At 44.4% G+C, this 21,971-nt stretch overlaps 2 protein-coding genes across 2 annotated transcripts in view; both read left to right on the plus strand.

The window, feature by feature from the left end:
* LOC132980801 (serine/threonine-protein kinase BRSK2-like) overlaps positions 1-21,971 on the plus strand; it is a 575,981-nt gene that overhangs the window by 287,380 nt on the left and 266,630 nt on the right. The window lies entirely within an intron of this gene.
* The window catches only part of large2 (LARGE xylosyl- and glucuronyltransferase 2), a 75,088-nt gene continuing 63,616 nt past the window's right edge, over positions 10,500-21,971 (plus strand). Inside the window, exon 1 of the mRNA XM_061047517.1 lies at positions 10,500-11,024. The gene's annotated coding sequence lies outside the window, so the exon portion shown is untranslated. The remainder of the gene's footprint in view (positions 11,025-21,971) is intronic.

A 21,971-nucleotide genomic window follows, 5' to 3' on the forward strand; every position in this document is an offset into this window, starting at 1 on the left:
ATATATGAAAGGATGAAAGCGTCTGCTAAGTGAATTGTAACATTGTAACACTGGACGGTTTCTCTACCAAAGCCTAAAAAAGAAGAACCCACATCTTTATGTAATGAAATCCATTGGGATTATTACAACTGGTGACATCATCAAAGCCATAGGTGAAATCAGACAAACATTTCATGGCCAGACACAGGCCTTCACTTGTAGTGTGTCTTATAAACACGCTTACCCTGGTGAGAAGGATTCTCTTGTGGGGGACTGTTAGGGACCAAGCAGTAAGGCACGAGACACAGGAGTAAGTTTAAAGAAAAGGTAGGTTTTTATTTTACCCAAAAATAGAAAACCAAGTTTACAAACCAAACGGGCCTTGTGATCCGTCTCCAAGGTGAACTCTTGAGCAAGAAGGTAGTACCAGAAAGGAGTCAAGGGCCCACTTGATAGCCGGTGCCTCCTTCTCCACCGTCAAATATCGAACCTCTCTGGGGAACAGTTTCCGGCTGATGTAGGCGACTGGATGCCGATCATCCTGAAGTCCCTGGAGTAACACAGCTCCCAAAGCCCTGTCAGAAGCATCAGTTTGCCGAAGAAAATGTCTGCGGGTTTTCCGAGACTTCCCAGGTGTGGTCTCCAACTCCTCATTGAAAAGTAGCTCATTGGATTGCATGGCCTGCATTCTGTTTAACACAGCGTTACACTGTCTGCTTTGTTCTGGCTCCAACAAATCAAAAATAACTGGTAGGTCTCTTTCTAGAACAGCATCAAAAGGCAGATTATCAGCAACCCCAATGTTCAAAAGGTAAGTTTGACCTTTTACCTTAATGTAGATGTCAGCTGTTGGATAAGGCTTCTCATCTCCATGAACACAACAGATAAGGATGGTGTCACTGCTGCTGACAATGCCGACAAAACTTCCTGTGTACCAATGTCTAATCACTGCCAGAGTCAAGCAAGGCCCTAAGAATGGTTCCATTAACTTCAAGTTTTGCATTTTAATATAAAAGTCATTTTTAAGCACATTTGTGTCATCTTAGCCGAGATGGGTTTAGTATGGCCTTCAAGTCCACGTAAATAACAAATTAGCTTTTTGCTAGAGGGTTTTGTTGGCCTGCTAGCTGGCTGGCCCCGCCCACATGGGAGGCTTACCCGCACTGGATGCTTCCCCCTGTTGAAACCCCCTGTTTATTTTCTCTGGTACCATAGCTGTTCGTCTTTTAAATCTTTGACCTGGCGCTTTGCATTGTGGGAAACAGTCAGCGAAGATTGGTCTGATGATCTACTGAATATTTTGCCAGAGAAATCAGTACGTACTCAAGTATAGTAGATGTTTCAAAAACAGCCTGAGAATTTGTTGAACCTTCTTTCTGATACTGACAGATAGCAAACAGTGAGTCAGAGACAAGAGGAACTTAATGAGATGACCAGAAGCAGCAGGAAGGTTTGATAACTCTGATCAAAACAGGATAACCATTTTATCAGCAACAACACTACTCCAGTTTGAACCACTGGAGGAGGAGAGACTCGGATCTGCCTGCATCTGAAAAAAAACCCAGCAGTTCCACACTTACAAATTGGCACACTAGTGTTCACATTGATTGATTGGACTTTGTCAGAAAAAGTCTGAGTCCCTGCAGACCAAAGCTTGGAATTTTCCACATCGCTAGATACATGGAAAGAAATGTCAATCTCAATGTCTGTAAAGTAGTTAGCACAACTGTCTAGGAAGGTTGCAGAAAGGCAACTCAGCAGATGAAGATTTTCCAAGAGGTGAGTTTTACAGTGATTAAACCAACATGTGTTAACTTAACAAAACAACAAAAGTTCAATGGAAATAAAGCAGCTTACTTCATGATTAAATCAGACTAAGAAACATGTTAAAGGCAGCACGTCCTCACCTCTCCTCATGCAAGAGCACACGTCTCCTGGCTTTATAGATGGCCCCATTAACAAAATGGCCGCAGCTGGATAAGTCATAACTAGTTGGGTTTTTTTTACAGTGCTGTTTTATCTTTCCCAGTCCTTGTGATCAAAATCTGTAGATCACCTTCATCCTGCTGTGAACTTCTCATGCTGCAGAAAATGAAGTGTTCTACATTTCAACTGATTGTGTTTGAAGATGCACTCCAAGGTCAGAACAGCGAATGTTAAACAAAAAGTCAAACTTGCCTGAATAAATGAATTATTCCTTCTGGTCGGATAAAATTTGTTTTGTTTGTGCAAATAGCGCGACAGCTAGTTTAGTTCAGTGATAGCAGCAGGAAACTTTCTTCTGCACCTTTGGACCTCCGTCTACAGGAAAGAAGCTGAAAATAACTGTGCAAAGGGGTTGGTGTCATCCTTTAAGATAGAGGTATATAGCTATCCGCTGTAACTGTCCAGTAAACAGGGATGCTGGGTAGAGCTGTGAGTCACCAATCAGCCAACTTTACCATTTAACACTTTGGTTTAAGGAATTTCTATCTTTTAAAGATGTGTCGACCAAACCATGACACCAAAAAAAAAAATTCAATAAAGAATAAAAAATTCAATAAAAAATTCAATAAAGAATCAGTCTTGCCTGGCTATACTGCAATCTGGCCTAATGCTGCGCTTTGACCTGAAAGTAAACAACAGGACAGTGGAAGAAGGGCATCCGATAGCGCTACGCAGTTTGGCAGTAGTTTGATCTTTAAAATGGAGAAAAAGGTGTGACCACATTTAGCACAGGCATGAATACTTTAACCTGTAAGGAGGACTGAAGGCTGTTATTAGAGATGCTAACGTTAGCAAACCCATTTGACATCATTTACAGGCGGCCAAATTTAACCCACAATGCACTGCATTTTGGTTAACGTCCCTCACTTGGTTCGGACCACGTTCTCACAGGGCGAACCGAACTCTGGTGCACTTGGAAGTTCCCCGTTTTCAAGTACATAATTTGGTTCTTTTGTCAATACCAGGGTTAAAAACAACTATGCTTTCCCCCTGAATTTGATCAGATATGTTGGTAGCTATGACACACCAAATGTTTTCATAATATTGTTTACAGTTAATCTTAAAGATAATATTTGTATTTGTAGTAGCATTTTTTTTTCAAAAACTGTTTGAGTGGAAGTTCAATAGACCTCCTTTTTGTTTCTGCGTTTACTTGAAAGTTGGACCCTGTTCCCACTGAGCTGTTAATAAGTGCATAATAAAGTATTTATTAATCTTCATAAGTAGTGTTCCCACTTTAGATCCAGTACCTGCAGAGGAGCTTTATTAACTCTTAATAAGTGCATAATAAAGTATTTATTAACCTTTATAAGGCATTAGTATGAACCTAATAAAGTCTTATCAATGTCAATAAACATCTTATGAACGTTGATAAGTGGTCTATAAACAAGTTTCTTTGTGTTAATTAATATCTTACAAGCCAATTATAAATTAATTTATATTTTAATTAACACTCATGAAGTCTTATTAATGTTCATAAACATCTTTTTAATGTTTATGACGGTATATAAAGTGTTAGTACGTTTCTAATAAGAGCCTATAAGTGTCTTATAAGACATAATACATTTGTTAATTATGCCTATATTAACACTTATATAGTCTCATTTGTGTTAAAAAGAATCTAATAAGGTCTTATAAGTGACTTATAAGTGACTTATTACCTGTTATTAATGCTTATTACAAGTACATTAATATAAAGTGTTACCCAGGACTACAGCCTCCGTACATGGGGATCGCGCACTCCCCTCTCCTATTGGCTCTGGGTGAATTCTCCTGAGAATATCCTGCTGCGTTCTCACATCAGCTCACTCGGACTTGCTGCTGAAAACAAAGTCTTGCAGGAGAAACTCAGAAGTCCACATACAGCTCCTCCTGTAAATATCAGGAGTTTTTTTTAGGAGTTTTCTGCAAGTGTAAAAGTCCTTTTTAGATGAATGCATCTGTAGACAACATGTCTGCATAGACACTCAGCCACCCAGGTCGGGATACATTTGGAACTTGATCCAAAGGTCACTCTGGACTGGTTGAAGATCTTGAAGACGTTGCACCTCTTCTCCAAAAGGCTTCTTCAGCTCTAAACTAACTGGTGGAGACCGAGCTAGAAATTCTCTCTCAAAACAACTGAAGCCACATTCCCACCTTGGAAAAATGTGACCCCAGCGACCCACAGACGACTGAGGTTGTTAACGACTCCAGGCGAAACTAGGTCAAAGAATCAGCTGTCGACTGTTTTGTAAATCATCCTTGATGATCCACAGATGCTTACATGCCTAGCTCCATCCAGCAGAAAGTTTAGCATCTGTAGACAAGCAACTCCTGTCATCTGTAAGGTAAAATTACTTCTTCTTCTTCTAACTCTTTTTTTCACTGGAGTCTGGTGGCTTTGAATAATAACATGTATAAGCTGTTTTCTTGTTTAAATACAACATCTTCCTCTTCAACAGAAAGGTATATCTCTGTAGTGATCCTTTCTGTAATGTTGTCAAACACTGAGAATAATCTGAGCCTGTCAGTGACAAAAACAAAAAGGACAACCTTTAGAGGATGAACTTTGACCAGAAGCGTTGCCTTCAAGGATTACGCAGACATCACAGCCTGTTCAGCACCTGCTAATGATCCCAAAAGTGTTGCACCTATTAGTCATGAAGGATCAAAATGATGTTTCAACTTAGTTTAAAATACTTGAAATACCCTTAAAAAAAACTTTTAAAAGGGAAAGAAAAGACAAGCGGAGGGAAGCAGAAGGTGGGTCAGAGAAGGTTAATTATATTGTAAACCTGCTAACATGTGTGTGTGTGTGTGTGTGTGTGTGTGTGTGTGTGTGTGTGTGTGGGGCACAGTATCAGGCTTCTCAGGACGGTCGTCCAGCTGTCTTTAAGGTGTCCCGTCCGACTTCTGACCCCACCGCTAAAACAGAATCCCAGCTATCATCTGTCAGCCCACCTCTTCTTATCACACACACACACACACACACACACAAACACACACACACACACACACACACACACACACACATACACACACACACTACTCACCCTGTGTGTGAGTTCAGAGAGCCTGTGTGACTGCTGCAGTGACAGGCAGCACATATGGGCTATTTGCATATGATGCCTCTTCTGCATCTTCAACCTCACCTTGAGTATTTGTGTATAGTCATCGAGTGTGTGTGTGTGTGTGTGTGTGTGTGTGTCGTAAAGAAGTGGATGCACAGCTGAGTGTGTCTGTACTGAAAGAACTCGTCTCGGAGTCGGGCTGCAGCTCAGAGAAAGTTGTCCTCGTCTGATTTTTTTTTTCTTGCTCTTATAAAAACAACTTGTCTCTGAATTATTTATGATCTGCGGGTTTTTTGCTTCACCTTCTTTTCCTCCCTGAATCCTCTTTGTAAACTCTCTCTCTCTCTCTCTCTCTCTCTCTCTCTTCTCTCTCTCTCTCTCTCTCTCTCTCTCTCTCTCTCTCTCTCTCCTTCAGCCGTTTTTAAAACTTTTAAGTAGATTTCGCAAACCCTCCTCTTTCTCTAACTAAACCCGTTCGAAGCTACATGTTTCTAACCCCTTGACCACAAATGCACCACGAGGATGACGCGATGAAATCAGGGCCCTGACACATGATCTTCATCGTTGTCTGACGACCACTGATCCATCATTTAGCGCAGACCCTCCCCTTTAGTTTCAGTATCTCAGTCCGTCGTATCTTTGGCTGTTAAGGCCCTGACACGCCGAGCAGACGGCAAAAAACTAGTGTCAACAGGGGGGCGGTAGTCCGTTGTTATGATACAAGAAGACCATTTTCACACCGCTGTCGGTCACCACTCGTATTACAGGTAGCCTAATGGAGAATAATGTCTGATAAAAAGTAGAAAATGGCTTTTAGTGGAAAAAGAAAAGAAGAGGCGGAGGAGACAAATAATAGAAATACAAATAATAGAAGTAAGAGAAGAATCTGATTGGCTTTTCTACCCACAAATCAGAGATTTCCCCCATCTTAAAGCACTGTTTTAACACATTATATATTTGTATTTAGGTCGTTTCGGCCCCTTTCACACATGAACCTCACAGGAGGAGATTCTCTGCAGGACGTGCTAAACTCTAAATACTCGACTTAAGGTCGAGTGTGCAGCATCAGGAGGAGGAGGAGGAACACGTCTGTGACAAAGCTTCAGGTTGGGTGATGGAGATGAGAACGCTTCTGTTTCAACATAAATACATCATGACTTCTCGTGCGCTGCTTCCCCATCGCATGCAGCTGCAGGGCCCTTTCTTATACTTTTGTATCTCTCGAGTCTGTGACTGCAGGGGAGCGACTCCTGCATGTTTTATAAAGTTGTTGTATAAAGTGTCTATAAAGGGAGCTGTGTGAAGTCTGATAAATGTCTTAAAGTGGAAACACGTGACTCAGTGTCAGTCGGGTTTGAAGTATGAAAAAAAGTCTGTTGTTGTGGAGTTACAGTCTGACCTAGCAGGACGCGACGCGAGCGAGCGTCAGCAACAAAATCAGGTTGATTCTATTGTTTCTTATTTGAGTGTCCTTACTTCCCGTGACCATTTTTACCCTGATGCGCCGTTTCTATTTCCCTCTCTGTCGCTTGTGTAGACGGACCAGGAACGAGAAAGGAGGGGTCTCTACAAGGACCTGACACTGGCTTTGCAAAGTGGAGATAACGAAGCCCTCGAAGTAAATATTTAACCAATGCAGTGTGGACAGTGAACGTGCGATCGTGCGGGATATCCAACGCTTGCATTCTGTTAGGACATGGAGTTAGGGAGAAGTGAGTAAATTAAATCTCTTCAGGCTGCTGATCATCTTTGCCAACCTCACACCCAGCAGCCTCTTTCACTAGCATCAAGGCTAACATCCATGCAGGGCTTTGACAAGCATTGAACAAATCCATCTGAGTCCATCTTCTCACCGTCTGTTGTTACTCTGACAGTAACTCTATACTTTTCAATCTGTTTTCAAACAGTTTGTTCTGCAGCTGTTTAGCCTTCTCCTGCGGCCTCGACGGTTAAATTATTCACACAAACTCAAAGTCCATTCTCCGTCTTATTTATTTAATCTCTCACCTGTTTGGAAACTCTCTCTCCCTCTCTTTCCGAGCTGTTCCGACCTCAAACATCCGAAACTGATAACACCACACTGCTTTTCTTCATCTTCTCCCGCTCTGATGTATTTCTTAAGGATTATTGAGTCTGAAGGAGCTTCCCCCTTTCCGATCTTAAAGAGAATACCAAAGATCTTAAACGTGCTTCCTCTTTGTCACAGCGATAAGTTTTATCTGGAGCTGACAGCCGGAGCGTGACGTCAGGCTCTCAGCAGAATCTGACCCCCGCGGCGTCCTTGGACTTTGGACTGCATTTTGTGAAATCAGACGTTTCTGCAGGTTTTTTCTGTTTGTATTGGCAAACTCTTGGCCTCGTGTTAACAGACAGGAGTCACAGACAGAGTCACACTAACTCTCACTTTTGCTGACTGATTTACATTTTCTATTCTTTCTATTTGAAAAAGTAATGTTGTTTAAAGCTTCACCCCTCCTTATGGGGCAAAGGTGACCACAGTCCGCTCTGTATGATGTCGGCCTCGAGGACCCTGCGTTGGGTGTTCTTGGGCCGGCCTCTTCTTCTCGTGCCTTGGGGGTTCCGTCTGAATGACTGAAATATTTCAGTGTTACTCATAGAAACTTCCTTAATGACTGATTTTTGGTTAGAAAAGTACAAAAAAAATAATTTCCTGATCTTTAATTGACAGAGATAAAATGGTGTTTTATGGGGCTGTCATGAAACGTGGATTCTTTTGTCTAAACATTTGTTATATATATTTTTTGAGCATCCCCAACTCTTCCTCCTGATCTCCTTTTCCACAGTCTCGCGCTGCTGGTAGGAAATGCTCTCTTTGGTTCCAGCTTTCACTACACAGTAGCAGGAGCTGATTTGGCTTGACATGCAGGGATGGACGACCCTAAACCTGTCAGGCCCTTATGTGGTGTGAGTCCAAGAAACTAACCCCATGATATAACCAGGAGCCAGAAATGGTGCACGGTTGGGCTTGGGGCTAGCAACCCCAACCTGTGAAAATAACCTTTAAGCTAAAAAACTCAACCATTATTCCCACTTTGCCATCGCCATACGCAATCAGAGATCACTTTATATTAAGAATGTGCAACATTTTAAACACAAGTATAGCTGAAATCATCCTGTGAAGGTGTATTGTTCATTAATGACTTCCTAAGATAAGCGTGAAGACGAACTGTCCTCTGGTGATCTCAGTGCAGTGTTTCCAAAAGACTCATGTGGGTTCATGAACGTGCACATTTTTGCGCATGCGAGTTCCCTCCCATTGGCCCGCCATGTGTATTTAAAAGTGGAGGCGGTGTCTGTCCAAGGCATAGCGTTGTTGAACCAAGACGGCTGAATCCAGTCTGGATGTGGCGGTGGAGAGTGTGGTCAACAAAGACAAGCGTTTTTTAATTTCATGTCGATGCTCAAGTGTGACATCCAGTGGATAAAAGGTTGCACATTTTTACTTTAAGGGTTTTATTTGAAAGGGAAACAAGCAGATGTGAGATTGAGATTTTGAGATTCAGGTATTTTTTCAGTGACTTCACTGTCACCAAGACTTACAAAGACGTCCTCCTAAACCACGCAGCTGAGTCTTAAACCATGTAAACAAGTTATCTGATGTCCTTTTAAATCACGTCAGTAAAAGTGTCTGAATGCTTGAATGAGCCTGCGTGACAGCCGTCAGATTATCTCTGTTTTGTATCCGTCCTGCTACCAAAGTGTCCATTCCAGTAAGTTTCTAATTTACGTGCGTCCTTGAGCTCGCCTCCCGTTCACACAGGGAGGATACCCATCAACATCCAGTGAGTGAAAAACACCTTCATCTCTCATCAACACTGAGGGCTGTGACATGTACAGACCTCTGTGTCGATGCTTTTTGCAAAACGTCTTTCAATAAATACGCACGGGAAACGTTGTTGTTGGATCTTTATTGTTTTTAGATTTCCTCCACAGGACGCACAAAGCTAGATTTATCCTTGGCTGATAACTGACTGGAAATCTCCGCAGGATCTGCACTCTGGAGCTGATGGCGCCCCCTCTGGTCAATGCTTCTGTTTTCTCTTGCACGTGCCAGCGGCGCCATTTTGCTCCACTCCGCTGCAAATATGCACGGTCTATATTTCCATGGAGCCCTCAGCGAGCGCACGTCAAGCTGAACAGAGGCGATCGACGAGGACAGGAAGTCAGACAAAAGGACGCACAGAGCATCCTGTCAATTTCAAAATAAAACACACTATTCAGACTCCCGATCGTATTTTCTGTCACTTTATCGACATCACGTCAAAACAGGCAGTGATTGGACAGCAAATCTGCCTCGGGGACTCAAAGTAAGATGTTGTTTGCACGTTGTTCTCTTCATTCCCACATGATCTGGGGAAGCCCTGAGTCGAGAAGTTCATGGCTGCGATCATGCGTCAGAAACGGACTCTGCTGTTGTAGGGCCCACGCTGTCTGTTAGCATTTTCACTCCTCAGCAGCTCCTTCCTGTCAACCAAACGCGGTCTCTTCCTGCTTCACGAGAACCAAATAATGCTCAAATAAAAGCTTCAAAACATTAGTCGACAAACCAAAGGGTGATGATGTCGCGGTGGCTGGGTCAACTGCAGAAACTCCTCTTCCTGCCGTTCCTCCAAACATCCAAACCTCTCTCAGATGATGTGCACACGATGTTTTTCTGACTGCAAAATATTTTGAAGGAAGGAAGCACTTTGAGTTTCAGACTAAATTTACTATCGGCATGACAAAATGTTAGATCGATCGAATCTGCAAACTGGTAATCAAATTCTATCATGTAACTTTTTCTGACAATATCCAGAAGAAAGAAAAATTGTAACCTTTGCTACAAACTTTCATTTAGTCGTCTTTTAGAAGTAGGTTCACAAAAGGTGTGATTGTTGAGCCTCGTTTTGACATCCGAGAGTTGTTGCTTTTTAATCAGTTTATCAGCAGAAACCTCGACTGTTTCTCATGGGGTTAGGGTTAGGGTTAGGGTTAGGGTACAGAATACACGTAAAACTCTGCAGAAGAAGTTTCATTTCTTGATCACAGTTGTCGAATTTGATGCTTAGATTTAACCGAAGATGTTTTTTGAAATGCTGTGAAATCTCTTTGATGCTTTTGAGTCAGACTTGCACAGAAGTGTTTCTCCAGCCCACTGAGTCTGACTCAGTTTGTGTCCCGCTTGTATTAGAGGGAGAACATCTGTGATTGGCTCCTGAACCTGTGAACCTCAGTCTTTGTCTGTGTCGCCAAACTGTCTCTGAGAAGAGTGTGTGTGTGTGTGTGTGTGAGGGAGAGAGAGAGAGAGAGAGAGAGAGAGAGAGAGAGAGAGAGAGAGAGCGAGAGAGAGAGAGAGAGAGAGAGAGAGGGCAGGAATTAAGACCTTCAGCTTCTCCTATTGGCCGAGCCAATGTGTGGGCGGGGCTTATCCTGGTGGGGGGTGGTGCTGCTGCAGACAGCCTCATTTTTCCAGTGGATCTGAGCGGAGGGAGCAGAGAGAGAGTGAGAGTTCTCCTCCTCACATCGAGCACCGGGTGGTAACGCGAAGGAACAACAGACCTGCCGGATTGTGTCCCGGACTCCGGACCACGGACCAGGTTCTGCTATCACCCCTTCCATCCCGGGCAGGGTGGCACCTTCTTTTGGTTCTGAGCTTTGCCAGCGGTGTCAGCCTCTCTGCAGCTCTCCGGAGTCTCCGCTCCACCACCTGCTCTCCTCGATCTGTCTTCTCTGCGTGCGTGTTTGTGCGCGTTTGCGCGTGAGGACAGTTTGGCCGCTGAGCTGTTGATGAGAGTCTTTCTCACTCTCACACACACATTGCACAGGATTGGACGCAATGCCACCTCCTCCTCCTCCTCTTCCTCCTCCTCCTCCTCCTCATGCAGAGCTTTCCCCCCTCTTTGTGGATGGATTTCTGAATGGTTTACAAACACTGGATTAGAAAATGGAGTGATTTCTGCTTCGGAACAAGAGTGGAAGTAACAGCCTGCAGAGCTACAGAAACAGGTGAGGGACAGTTTTACTTTTTTATTTTTTATTTTATCTCCCTAACCCTGCAGAAAATCACTTTTCTTCAAATCTTCAACTGCGAAAAAAAAACCCCGTGAGTCAAGGATCCTGCTTGGTGTGGATTGTGTTCATGCCTCTGCTCATTAAAGTGTGTGTGTGTGTGTGTGTGTGTGTGTGTGTCAGCTCCATGTGACCTGTGTGTTGGATAAGGTCTAACTGGGCTACATTCTTATCTGCTGAGCCATGTTCAGAAACCCCCCTCACACGCAAACGCACACAAACACCCCCCCCCTCCCCCCCTCATGTGCATTTACAGGAGAATCATGACATAGTTTGTGTGCATTCCATCAATCTCAACATGTATCAGTCATTACTGATTATCTATTTTCCTGTTGCATGCACATGTAACTCTCTAAATCAGACAGGAAGCTGCTGGAGGTGGAGGTTGTTTTCCTTCCTCGTGCTGTCACACATCATGACAGCTGCAACATGTAACAACAGCGAGGTCGAAGACACACTCATGAGGTACAAAGACACGAGGGGTTAAAAAAAATGCAAAACGCACCTGAACTTGAACAGCTTGGATGATCAACTCCGGGAACATGTGTCCCAACAGAGTCATCACTCTCTCTCTCTCTCTTAGAAATATTCAGATGTTGATGCTGCTATTATGTGAAACATTCGATTTTTAGGTAAAGTGATTTTTCTGAATACTCAAAAAGAGCAACAACAAGAAGATAATGAAAACAAATCAAAGAAGAGATAAAAAAAAAAAAAGAGAAGGAGGATGAGAACAGTTTGTTAGAGGTTGTAGGCGATGTTGGAGAGGTGAGCTTTTAGGGATTTCTTGAAGGTGGAGAGTGAGTGGGAGGGGGGGGTCTTTGTTTTTTTTTTGGGAGTGAGTTCTAGAGGGTGGGAGCTGCAATGGAGAAGACCCCCCCCCCCCAGGACTGATGGTTAGTCCTGCAGGGGAGGACGCGTTGGCAGACCTGAGTCTGTTTTGGACGATGAACCGGAGATGAGATTGTTGCAGGAGTAAAGTCTGGAGGTGACGCACGCGCCCATCCTTTCCCTGATTTTTTTAATCAAATACTTTGAGTCAGAAACAGATAAAAAGATGACGTTAAATAAATACAGATCTTAATCATTTAAATGTTCTCCTTGTCAGAGCTCATCCCCGTCAGTCTGCTGTTGATCTGCTGCAGCAGAAACTAAAGCACGAGTTGTTCTTGGAAGAGAATCTGGTTTCCTCGGTGTGTGTGTGTGTGTGTGTGTGTGTGTGTGTGTGTGTGTGTGTGTGTGTGTGTGTGTGTGTGTGTGTGTGCTGTTTTTGGTGGTCGAGGAAATGATCTCCTGCAGTTTCATACAGTAACCACAGGGGTCGCTCTATCCACCAAGATGTAAACATTAAGGAGTCTTATATGGTTTGTTGTTGATTTATTTCTGGGATAAACCTTCTCTGATGTTTTACAGTTTCAAAGAGCCAGGTTGACCTGAAACGGCTCATTTACTTTTTGGAATTTTTATTGATTTTAATCTTAACAATCCAGGCACTGAGTCAACTACAGTGTACAAATATATGACCAACCCAGTCCCCCCCTCCTTCAGGTCCAAAATCCGATCTCTTCTGCACGACTGCCCTGTTCTTTATCATTCAATACATGAAAAGGAAATTTACTTTTTGTTTGTCTTTTTTCTAATTTATGACTGAAAAAGCGGAAAAGAACATCTATGTTTTTTTTGTTTTTTTTACAGAGGTCTGCATGCATGTTGTTTTTCTTGTGTCAGATCTTAGCAGCCCAAACGCGTCATGCAGTGATGTTAGATTTCAATGTGGTGAGTCGCTGGGACCTGCAGGTGTGGAGTCGAGTGAGTCGTATGTGTCCCAGGCTGAAGGTTGTACATGCACTTTTTATTTTTTTGGATGAAATCAGCGGCAGTAACTCGTGCTTTTGGGCGGGCCGGCTGCAGGGGAAAGATGATGAAAGGTGCTTCCCAGGGACTCACGGCCGCTTGGTTTACTGCGTCTTTTTTTAGACTTGATGCACCAGAGAGGCAGGACGAGGGCGTTCCTCTAACAACATCACTGATCATGTAGAGCGAGGTTCAACATTCAATCTGCATCACACAGTGAAGTGGAAGGAGAGGAAGTGCTGAGTCAGCTGAAACGTCTTAGACTCTGTCACCAGGTAAGTAAATAAAATGGATTGATTGACAGGTGACACAGCTTGCTCCATGTTCTTCCTGGTTGGTTTATAAAATGTTCAGACAAACATGTGGGGATGATCTGGTTCCACCTTAAAGGCTGCAGCAGAGTCACTGAGTCGAGGGGCCGAGATGTTTTTAGGGCGCAATGTGAGGCGTGAGGCAGCGACACAACCGACCAACTAGAAGACTTAAACGGCTGAAAATGAACTGGTGAAACAAGAGATCAGCCCGCCCTATAACCTCGGACAGAGGAGGAGTATTTTTAGTGTTTGGACAGAGAAAGTTGCTCAACAACACTCGCCAGCTAACGTGGTTATGATACAAGTGAAAGCAGTGACATCTATTTTGATTTCAGACGCTGAAAGAAATCTAAAATCGCACACTCGGATTTTGTTATGGAGTCGTTTTTTTTTGGACTTCCTGTGATGAAGGAGGGCGACTAAATAAATGATGAAGATGGGAGGGGGCGGGCTAGAATGGGGCCGCAGTGGTTAGCGCGGTCCCCTCACAGCGAGGAGGTTCCTGGTTTGAATCCACGTCCTTCAGGAGCCTCTCTGTGTGGAGTTTGCCTCTTCTCCCCCTGCATGTGTGGGTTCTCTCCGGGTACTCCGGCTTCCTCCCACAGTCCACACACACACACACACACACACACACACACACACACTGTAATTCTCTGTTGTCTCGTTGTAACAGCTGTTTTTTCCTTGACACTTCACCGCTCCTTCCTCTCCCTCTTGAACCCTGCTGAGTTGATTTACCATTTGGCAGGAGAGATGCATCATGGGATTATTTGGCTTTCCTTCTATCTGCATTGAACTCGCAGCGTTTTCTACATCGCTGAGAAAACGGTAGATAGATAACGTTTAGAATCAGACTTTTTCTTTTTGGTTGCTTCTGTCTCCCTTGAAGCCTTCATGCCTGCTCCGGTTCCTCGCCCTCGTGTCCCTCTTCTTGTAATCACAGAGGTGAGACACGTTTCAGAGAGAATATCGAAACATCCACCTCTCGTTAGACGGCGTGCAAAAGCACTCAGTAGAAGCACTTGGCTGCTGCCGCTGCCACAAAGAAGTCCACACTTAACCCGTCCAGGAAGTGTGAAATCTGATTTAGGAAACGAGAAATGCCATTTACATTCGCTCGGAAATCCCTCAAGTGTGCGATTGGAATCCGCGATGAGTCGGCCCTCGCACTTCACCCGGAGCACTTTATGCTAATGCCGCGGTGAGCGGGGTTAGCGGAGGGAATCAGCGACGCGTGTCAGAGTGTCATCAGAGCGAGGAGGCTCTCAGGACGGCGGTGAGGAGGAAACCCCGACTGATGCTCGATAGGCCGATACTTCATAAATCCAGGAGGACTGATCCTGGAGGACAGGAAAGATAATGCAGCAGCTCAACTACATGCACGGAGGTCATAGCGTGCACCGTGCACCTGTCACAGGATGTAAAGTGTGAAGAGGGCCAGATGACTTTTATTATCACCAGAGGGCCAACGATTGGATAGAAGAAGAAGGAAGTAGAGATCCTTTATTAGTCCAGCGAGGGGAAATTACGTTTTCACACTAATGGTGAGAGGTGAGAGCGAGGCGGGCTGCACATGAACGAGCGCCTGAGCTGTTGGTGCCTTGCTCAAGGGCGCCTCAGCAGTGCTCAGGAAGTGGCACCCCTCCAGATACCAGACCAATTTCCCAGACTTGGGATCCGGGACTTGAACCGGAGACCCTCCTGTTACAGACTGAGCTACTGCCATGTCCTTACTTTCCTGTATGACGTCATTAGTCTGTTCTGTTGGACACACTCGTACACTTACTCCTGACACACATTCTGAAAAAAGTCCTGGGCCAAACTCCTTACAAGACACGCGCGTTGGATACCGCGTCATATCACGCACACTCGCCGTCTACCGCGTCATATCGCGCACGCTCGCCGTCCACCCTGTCGGTTACATTTTTCGTTCTCTGCTCTGTGACTTTCATTCTCCCTTTGCAAACATCTGGTGCTTTTATTTTGAAGGAGGACAAATAGAAGTGTGGTCCTATGTTTGGATGAGCTGTTGACTCACAGGCGGGATGGAGTCGGAACCAAACATCCTCAACAGGTCGAAGTCGGTATTTAATGTGACCTCCGTTTGAGTGGAATGAAAGTGCCTTGACTCGGTGGTCTTGTAGTGACTGTTTGTGTGTGTGTGTGTGTGTGTGTTTGTTTGTGTGTGTGTGTGTGCTTTAATGTACTGTTCAGGCTCCGTTAACCGGTTAGAAAATAAAACAGGCCCATCGTTGAAGATGCGATGACTCACTCTGCAGAGTAACCGAGCAGATAATTACAGAGCTGTTTGTGCACATGTGCTTACACCGGATAATCGATGGTCATTGTGATCCGTCCGCGGTGCCGTGTGACCTGTTACCGTGGGCGGCAGATGGCTGAGTTGGTAATTAGACATAAAGGAAGAGAATACGGAGGAGTGGGCCGAGGGTGTCGAAAAGAAATAAAAATGAAAGCGCAGAGCGAGATGAAGAGGGAAACAGCAGATGTGCGGCAATTAAATCTGCAGAGAAATCCAGCGAGGGTCATGTGTGTGCGTGATTACAATGATTATTTCTCAGATCTTTTCACAATATGTGCAATATGCATGATTCTGTTTCTAATTATCTGTCATTCTGGGGAGGAAATGTTCAAATCCAGCAGCCTGAGATGATGTCGTAGTGAAGTTTATATGAGCGTAGGGTTTGAAACTTGCCAACACTTCGCACGTCACCATGGTTTCCTTTTGGGAGCAGGTCGTGCTCTTTCATGAAGCAGTAGGTCATTTAGCTGTTCTCTAGCTTTTTGTGTGAAGAGAGAGATCTGCTTTTATGCCATCAATTAACCAATCGGAACCCTTCTGTGTTAGACCCTCTGTCTACCCAAAGCAGCAACCTCTGGTTTTGGAAAATGAAGCCAATGTGGAAGTGTAAAAACCTGCTGTTCCTCAAGTGTCCACTAGAGGCTGAGCTGCAGAAGCACAGGAAGTCACATACACACCCATTCTAAAAAGCCTGTTGTTACAGCAGAGATTAACATGTTTACAGCCTGGTTCAAAAAAACAAACAGGTCTGATTAGTTCATGTCTCGATTGACACACACTGTACGGGGGGGGGGGGGGGGGGGGGGGGGAATGTTTTGACGACTCATCAGTTTTGATTTGATGAAGGATAAGAGTTATTCACAATAAGGCGTGTAGCTGACATGATTGACAGGTGGGCGTCGTGTAACGGTTTGTCAGGAGGTTTAAAACCCGCCTCAGCTCCAGCTCTCATCCTGTCGTTAGGTTGACTGAAAGTTAGGCTGAGACAGCATTTCCAGCATGGAGACCGCCATCGATGGGACTCCAGCGCCCCCTGCAGGAACAGATGGGTGACATCAGTCAGGCTTCAAACATTCATATTTACAGTCTATGTGTCCACCTAGTGTTTTTCCCGCTGGCGTCCCGTCTCTATGACAACAGTCTGACTGCTGTATGACCGACACTGCTCTGTTACTTTTAACTGCATGTTTTATATTTGAGATCGTTTATTTCCCGATCAGAGTGAGGAGGATGTGAGTACAAGACACGATCTGTAGGCGGCAAAACTACGGGGAATATCAAACATTTGGAAAATAGCGCCTTCAGCGCATTCTTGAAAAGTTGAAATATTTTCAACATGAGCCGCAAAAAAAGGCAGAGAGCTCAGGAAAAAGCTGATTGCCTCCTTTTTGTCCGGGTGGCCGTCTGCTGCTGAGAACGCTCTCTACTCTCTACGATTGAGAAAAGATGCTGGGTGGACACGGGGCCTTGGACGCCATATTTTGAAGCGTTGGGTCTATGACTGAGCCGCGGTATCTCTGACTGAAAGATGAATCCTCCCATGTTCTGTTCTCCTCCCACCACTGTCTTTGCTTACTGCTGAATAGTTAACGTTAGTATTCCCAAACATGTTTTGTGGTAAACATATTGGCCACATCAATGATTCTCCCGGGCTCTGTTTCAGTTCATTTTGGGATGCAGTAAGTGGTTCTTTCCTGCGCTACACGCTCGTCGTAGCGAGAGCTGGCCGGGGGCAGATGGTCGACGTTCATAGCACTAAAACCACACCAGAGACCCGGGTTGACATTATAAGTCCTACGTTTGTTCCCAAATGTAACAAAACAGTTTCGCTTAATGTCAGAGGAAGAGAACAGCTGTGGATAAATATTGGAAAAGTCAACTCATCCTGTGTTGAGCTCCAATTCTCTGTTGACCTTTTTAAATATTGAACCAAGGCGGCCATCTTTCCTGGACATTTAAACTAAAACTGTGAGCGTCTTAAAGGAGCTCATCATAAATGTTTACCCTGCTGTAGCTGTCACAAACACATATTGAAGGAAGAGATCATCTTTTCTCGGTGTCTCGGTTTCTCTTCTCTAAAAACTCTTGCACCAACGAGAAGTCTGAGAAGTATTTCACTCAACGTTCATTCTGTTGAACCGTCCATGTTTGTTACTCAGAGGCTTCCCCACCTGATGTACTCAGGCGCACTTTAATGTGTTCAGGAAGAGACATTATATAACTGCCATTTGGCTCTTAGATGATTCTAGTGTGAGCTCAATGTTTTATTGATCTCTTAAAGGAAGTAAATAGATTAGAGCGGGTTTATAATCTAAAGCTTTTAAGGCTTTAATATCAGAGGTCTGCAGACGCTGAAACTGTTCTCACTTTTATAAATAAAAAAACAACTTTTATCAGAGTATGATTCTCTATGCCGGTGAAATGTCATGCTGAAACTGCAATGTAGCCATCCGCCACTAGCTGGGGCTGTAGCCATAGACTGGCTTTAGCTCCACTACCTGGATGTAAACAAGCACAGTGAACGGACAGCATCTCGTAGGAGGGAGCAGTCTGATTTGGCGGTATTTTGGCCTAGAAAAAGAAAAAGAGATGTAGTCTGGTTCAGGATAAACTGGCATATCCACCAGAGCAATGTATGTTCACATTTTGGGCGTTAACTTGTGAGTTAGAACTGAAGGCCTGGCAGAAGTGCTAATGTTAGCCACACTCTATAAATATCCGGTTGCCCTTGGTTACAGCTTTGACGCAGGAAGAACTACTGATGGTGCTCTTGATGATCGAAAGAGACCAACATGTTGCTTTGTCATTCTGAGGTTGATTGGTTGTTCATTCGGTGCCTGATTTTGAAGTAATGTTGTGATAATACAAAGTGATGGAAAATACGATCAGGAGTCCGTTTGTTGTGTTTTATTTTGAAATTGACCGGACGCTCTGTGCGTTTCCTCGTCTGACTTCCTGTCCGGGTTGCTCTTCTCTGCCCAGCTTGACGTGTGCTTGTAGCTGATTCCTTCAAAAATATACTTGGTGCGAATTTTGAACTGAGCAGAGCGTAGTGGCGCTGCTAGCACACTCGACAGCGCTTATGGATACACAATCATTGACAAGAGTGAACGCTGAAGGAGAACTAACAGACTTTGCAAACCAAAGACAAACATTTCTTTGCAAACCTAAAGAGACAAACAGATAACAACCCAATCAACTTTAAGATGCATTTTAATGCTAAGCTAACGGTTGTTTTGTTTCCACAATAAAGACGGAAGATTCGAGTCCAATCAACCCTCACAAAAGAGACTAAATCTTTTTCCCAAAATGTGAGAGGTAGCTGACTTTTTCAGCTCAAGTTTAATCCTTTCTTTTTTGGTAACAATGTATATTTTATTGTCCAATCGTGTCCTTCCGGCTCTTTGGTATTAAAATAAAGAATAATGACCCTTCTTTCTTTGAACCTATGCTTGTGTTTTATCTCCACTCCGTTTTTTTTTTTAATGGGCTCTTCCTGCTCTGCCGTCTGCAGAACAGAAAAGTGGTTCTAACCATTAAAATGTGGCTGATCAATATTTCAAAGGTATATGCAGTATAATATTAATGCTACGAGCTCTGCTGAGTGAGCCTTAATGTACTCTGCTACTCGTATAGCTGATAGTGTAGTATTACATTTGATTCTTTCCGCCCTCCTCCTCTGACAATACACATCAAAGTTCTGACTTTGAAAGAAGAACAAAAGTCCACTTTGCTTTCCTTCCCTGTAAAGTGGTCGGTCTGTTGATGGTGTTTTTATTCACATATAGACCGAACCTCTTTGTGTTTGTATCATCCTGTCTCATTGCACTAGTGAAATCGTCATGCGTCATTAGATAAAGATTTATAGGTTCTGTTTTTCATGCATTTGAAACTCAGTGAATATAATATTTAATGCCTGCAACACGAAGACCTTTACTTGTCATGACTGCATTATGAGGCAGAGGGAAAACTCACTGCCACTTTTCACATACCATTTCTGGAACATGAGCACAGGAGAGTGCATGCATTCACTAGATTGGTAGCAAACGGGGGCGCACTTTGCGGCGCCGACGGACCACAGTGCACATGGAGTATGTGGAAATTAGCAGTTACATGCAGGAACTGCTAATTTCCACATACTCCAGCGATACTATCACACTATCAGCGTGGCGATCACTGCTCCAGACCCGAGTAAGCAAAGGGGCCAAAACCAAGATCTTTTCCCAAACTTGACCGAGTGGTTAAACCCAACAACAAATGGTGGTTTTGTTTATGCCACCAAAGCTACTCAGGGTTAGAAAAAAGATTGCATTTTTAAAAATCCAATACCTTGAGAAGATAAAAGGCGATTGAGGCAAGCTAACTTATGTCAGGGCTGCACGGTGCTGCAGAGGTCAGCACTGTTGTCTCACAGCGAGGAGGAGGTTCCTGGTTTAAATCCCCGTCTGACAGGAGTCTCTCTGTGTGGAGTCTGCATGTTCTCCCCGTGCATGTGTGGGTTCTCTCCGGCTTCCTCCCACAGTCCAAAGACATGCTCGTTAGGTTAACTGGTGACTCTAAATTGCCCGTAGGTGTGAATGTGAGCGTGGCTGGTTGTCTGTCTCTGTATGTCAGCTCTGTGATTGGCTGGTGAACAGTCCAGGGTTTAACCCCGCCTCTCACCCAATGACAGCTGGGATCGGCTCCAGCTCCCTGTGACCCCGAACGGGAAAAGCTGGATGGATGGATGAAACGTATGTGAGTTAAAAAAAGTTTCACATTTTGTCTTGGGCATGACTCATATCACGGCCTCCTCGTCTGTGTTTGACTCGCTCATCACCCGGACTACACCAACGCAGCCGCACCACAGAGAAGCTGACTTCCTGTGTGACGATATCCTTTGAGTCCAGTGAAGTCCACAACATGCAGGTTCTGTGCGGCTCTTTCAGTCCCATCTGTCTTCACCGTGTGGCGTTAGCGATCCCGCTAGCCGCAAAGCTCTCAGCTTTCTGTAACATTGATCGTTATGAAGTGCGGACCCAAAGCCAGCTACCCATTATCCCGAGAGTCGTGCTGCACCTCCTCTGGTCACTTGTTGTCTTTAACTGAGGAGTCTTTTCAATCAAGCCGTAGAGGCCTGAAGCCGTCTTGTGACATTCCTGGTTTCATATCGGGGGAGGTATCGATGTGAACAGATCAATGACTCCCTCGGTGTCATAGAGCTCCATTTTCTGCAAGTCAAAAGAGCCGCACATGCATCTGTGACATCTTCATGCTCTGCTCAATCCCACATACATCCCCAAAAAAGATTCACCTCAGCACAAATATGGATTAATCCGCCGCTGAAGTCACCACTAGTCCCCACTGATGCATGTTTTCCTCCTTTTTTTAAAATGAAAAATCCAGACACGGACTCACCTTTCTGCTTCTTTTGGGTCTTTGATTGAATTGGTGACAAAAAAAGGAAATCAAACAAAGACATCGACGTCTTTGCGTCTTTTTGAACAATATCAACACCCTCCTTTATTTCACACAGTTCTGTTTTTAATTGCTGACCTATCTGCAAGCAGCAGGGTGCCACACACATTCATAACGAGCTGAATTAACGACTATTATCTGCTGATTATGCCCATGGCTGCATTCTCTGCCTCCTCCTCCTACCTCAGCCGCTCTGCCGTTTCCCCTCCACCCAGCCATCCACCCTTTCTCTGCTGCTCCACTTTCTCCTCCTGCTAATGGTTTCTCCATTAACCCCACCTGACGGCTGTGTGGGTAATTACAGATTTATTTACGGCCTGTGGCCACACACAATGAGTAATAAATAATGTGTTTGACCAAGCAGAAGGAGACATTAGGCAGCCGAGCTTTTCACAGATTTACCCCCCCCCCCCCCCCCCCACACACACACACACACACACTGACTTTTCTCTTAATGGGATCTGTTGCCAGAAGCTCTGACTGTACAGTTTTGTTTTTTGCATGTCCTTCTTTTTGAAGCCGAGCTCTCACACGACTCGGCTGCTGTTTTAAATGCAGAATGTTTTCTTTTTTCTTTTTTAATGAAATCAATACGGACTCTGATTCAGGTGGAGCAGAACAAGACTCTACACCTTCATCCTCACTTACACGTGCGCCCGCTCTGACAGCTTGTTCTCCGCCCCAAAATTGAAAGTATTGATTCAGCCTCCTCCGTCTCTGTCTCGTTTGTTTTTGAAGCGGTGGTTAGTTGTAAATCAGGAGGTGTGGCCTAATGTTCTACAATTTACTCAGCAGACGCTTTTTCTCCAAAGCGACGAACATCAGAGAGAAAGAACAACACGAGCGAGCTGGGAGAGAGGAGGAGACAACATCAGGAAGTGAGAACAAACAGCTTGAAGTCGGATCGGACACACAGGTGCTGACAGGAAGTGACAACAG

Source organism: Labrus mixtus, chromosome 1 (assembly GCF_963584025.1).
Source record: "Labrus mixtus chromosome 1, fLabMix1.1, whole genome shotgun sequence".
Lineage (NCBI taxonomy): Eukaryota > Metazoa > Chordata > Actinopteri > Labriformes > Labridae > Labrus > Labrus mixtus.